The following is a 4,039-nucleotide window of genomic DNA, read 5'->3' as shown; positions in this document are numbered from 1 at the left end:
GTGGATTTAATAGAAGAATAGAACAAGTGTGAGTGTATGTTCTATTTAATCAATAGAACAAGTGTGAGTGCACGGCGATGATAGGGGCAGCACTGACTCATCAGCCTCTTCTTTTGCTCCACGGCTGTGTCCTGGTCATAATGCACCCTGCAATTCCTCACAAGGATCAGCAACAGTGTGCATCTCCTGCCTCCACTGATGGTACTTGGGGCAAAAGGGCCTGCAAAGATTACAAAGGAGGGCATCAGACAGCCTGTGATCTTGTGCTTGCTCTCCCACTGAACCATAATCAACCATTTGTTTTAGTGGTAAATAAATGTCAAGTACACACACATCAGTAATTTTCAACTAGGGATGATCCCTTGCATGCCAAGGGAACACATGGAACGATCTAGAAACCTTTTTCACTGGCAAAACTAGTGGAAGGGTACTGCTGGAGGGAGACAGGGAGACTGCTAAACACCCTACAATACTTGATATTTTCTCCAGCAAGAAAGGATCAACTGGTCCAAAATGCTAACAAGGCTGAAGGTAAGAAAACCTGATATACACACTCCATACACACAACTATTTGGGAAAGCCTGGAGGGAAAAAATAGATTGAATGTTTATCCTCATAGAATCCCATTTTTCTAATCCTATTTTTATTCCCTGATTTAGACAAAAACTGCATGATTTGCCTTTCTCAGTCAGATCATTTATGTTACTTATAATTTATGTTGAGAAGTGAATTTTTGTAAGCTGTCAGTTCAAGGTCAATTTCTGCTCATGTCTAGATAACTACATAGTTTTCACATGCTTTTTAGCCACCCAATATCCCCAGTCCTCACCGACCCTGAGTGATGGGTGCTAGCACCCAATGTTACACGTGGGGAAACTGAGAGGGGTGCAATATTTTGCTCAAGGCCCCACCTTGAATGGCAGAGGTGAGACTTGAACCTAGGTCACTGTATTCCAAGGGCTTGGATCTGTGTTTGATTAAAAGACAAAGTGTTCTGAGTCCTGGCACCAGCATCATTCCAACCAACTTAAAATTCCTGCCCAAAATAATCAAAATAATTGAACTGAAGTTAAAAATAGCCCTACTTCCAATAACCTCATAGAACCAATGTCTACATTCTCCTATAAACTGTAATTACTGGTATTAAGGGCATGTCCTGTTTCTGTTGTATTTCATTCTTGAAGAATCTGTCCTATCGTAGTAGTCCAAGGGGACATCAAGATCAACTGGCATAATATAGTTCACAGAGACAGTGCCCTAAATCCTACTTTGGCAAGTAGCTAGTAAGGTCTTCAAAGCTTGTGAGTGGTCATTGAAGGTACAACAAATGGGCTTTCCTTGTCTGGAGGAAAGAAGAGACTCGTGGAAATGTCTAATCGACCTCTGGAACTATGCCCTCCCCAATCCTGAGCCCAGAAGAACTCAATGGTGCCTAGTTACCATTACCGACAGCTCTGAAAGAGAGTAAAGTAGGAAGTGCTAGATCAAGTGGGAGAAAAATATGGAACAAAATGGTTTTAAAATAAAAAGGACGGAGCAGGCTTAATTAGCTGTTAGAAACTGGTGTCAGTCCCAAGACTATGGTCCCTGAAACACTCTTCACTGCTGGAAGGAACTTAGCTCAGCGGCTCAACTTTTCGCCAAAAGATAATTAGGCGTTCCAGGTGCACACTAACACCCTGGAAAGGAAGCAGGCACTCCTCAGAACAGTCAGCCATGAGATCCAAAGGGCAGCATTTGCCCACGTTTGACGCTCAGAAGGGACGGAAGGATAAGAAAGGAGGCCATGAAATGGGGAATGAGGGAAGAAGCAGGCAGAGTGCTGGTAAATATGACAATTGAGTGGAAATCAATTTTCTCTGTAAACTTTCACGGAATCACAGTAAAATCTTTTGTTGCTTTTAATGAAGACAATGGCCCATGAAACTCTTCTTCCAAACGTTTTATCTTAAAGGGCTAGTATTTTCTGGACTTCTGCTTCGTCTGGTTGTTCCATTTTCTTTTGTATGCACTCCTTACTACTTGGATACCATGTGCATCACCTTTGACATGACGGCACATGTGTTTGTTTGTTTTTGTTTGTTTGCTTTCAATCACTTGAAATGCAATTGCGGGTTTACTCCCAATCTTCCAGTGAAATGATAAACTTTAGCGCAAACTGGGATGTGATTTCTCCCTTTCCCCACTAGCGTTGCAATCAGAAATCTCTACACCCATCTGCAACAGGAACTGATCCTTGAAGAACAATGCACAAACATGTAAACTCCATTGACCATGCTACTACACCCAAGAATGGATCATCTGCTCTTTTCGCCATTAATAAAACTACATTAATATGCATGCCTTTGATATTCAAGTTTATTGGGGAAACACCCCCAGTCACTGAAACTTTTAAGCCAGAAGGCAGCTTTTGAAGAAATTGGTACATGTCATATTTTCACCCACTTCAAGTTCTCTTCTGCTATAATTATCTATGCAACAACCCTGACAGAAAGTTTTGTTTCACTCATCGTTCTCTCTCTCTCTCTGTGTGTGTGTGTGTGTGTGTGTGTGTGTGTGTGTGTGTGTGTGTAAGTGAGCATTCAGGGCACCCATCAAAAGAGCTACCCACCCCTTGGGGATTTTACACTGACAACACGAAAAAGACTGCTTTTGAAGTTGACCTGGTCCCATGTGGTCAAGCAGCCTGGCAAGGCTGCTTTAAAGTGATGCATGCCACATTTGACATGTTTCCATCCGGTCAAAATCAACGATCAGTATTTGTCACTGATATCATGCCCCTCTTATCATGCCTTTCTTTCCTTTCCTCTGTGTGTGTGTGGGGGGGTGACCCCTTTTGTCAGCAAGATGCCCTCATTATTTCTGCCTTGCAATGGCCTCTTGGCTCTGGGTTTGGGGATCCTTTCTAACAGCCATTAAATAAGTGCATGACAAGGTGACAGTCACAACTGAGGTAAAGAAGAGCAGAGAATGCAAGAGCCACCCTGAGTTGGTCATAATGGCATGGGTGCAGGCTGCTACCCCAGGCTGCCGCAAACCAACAATGGCTGTTGGCAGAAAGCAGGGCGTGCATAGAGAAGTCCGATGCATCCTGATATGGAGCTGTAAACAGCCCGCCCTAGGTGTCTATGTGAGAATGATGTGATTCTGAAATTGCCTGGCTGGATGGCAGGGAAACTTAAAAAAGAAGAAGAAGTATTCTGAAGACTGAAGTAAAAGGAACAGCCCATGATCCTTCAAACCCCAGAGATGGGATTAGAGGAGATCATTCTCTGGACTCCTACTAAACTCTACTTATGCTCATAAGGAAAGAATGATCTGTAATTTGCTGTTCTACAAAGGCCCGGACCGGCCTCATTAGCAACCCATTAGGAAAAGAAGACCCAACAGAGCCCGAGAAGGAAGCACAAAGCTTGTCCGGGGCTGAGGCAACCTGGCAGGGAGGCCTAGAGGAAGTAACCTTGAAAGGCGAGCTGGAGAACTCCACCCAAGTTCATGACCAAGCCAGCTCCTCTTCGCTCCCATTTTGCACCCTGCTCCACCACGCCTCCCCTCCTGCTCCCCACTGCCAGGCTTCCAGAAAGTCCCAAGTGCTGACGGTGTCACCAACTGGGTCTGGTCTGAAAAGGGCAGGAGGCAGCGACGCAGCTCCTTGGGGCCAGTCTCCTTCGGCAACAAGCGGGGCACCCCGGACTCCAGGCTGGAACAGCAGACCCTACAACTTCCTCGGGAGGCCCCGCGCCTGCCTGGAGCGGACTCCCCAGCACCGGGATCCCCAGGCCAGCGAGAGGATTGGCGGGCCGGGCCGGGCGTTGGACGCAGGCGCCGGGCGACCCGAGCCTAGCCGTGAACCCGAAGCCCCGCTGCAGGAGCCGGCCGTGCACGCGGCGCGGGCGGCACTGGGCGCTCGCTCTGAGTCCCGGGGACATGCCCGCCGTATCTGTCTCTTAGGTGGCCCTCGGTCCCCGCCTGCCAACTCCGCCGCTGCGGCTCCGGCTCCGTCTCCAGCGGGGACCTTGCCCCCGGGGATTCCAGGCTC

This window comes from Echinops telfairi, unplaced genomic scaffold (assembly GCF_000313985.2).
Source record: "Echinops telfairi isolate 266 unplaced genomic scaffold, ASM31398v2 ScPeMD7_20;HRSCAF=75, whole genome shotgun sequence".
In the NCBI taxonomy this organism is placed as follows: domain Eukaryota; kingdom Metazoa; phylum Chordata; class Mammalia; order Afrosoricida; family Tenrecidae; genus Echinops; species Echinops telfairi.
The sequence above is the reverse complement of the archived record's forward strand: the minus strand, read 5'-3'. Positions refer to the sequence as shown.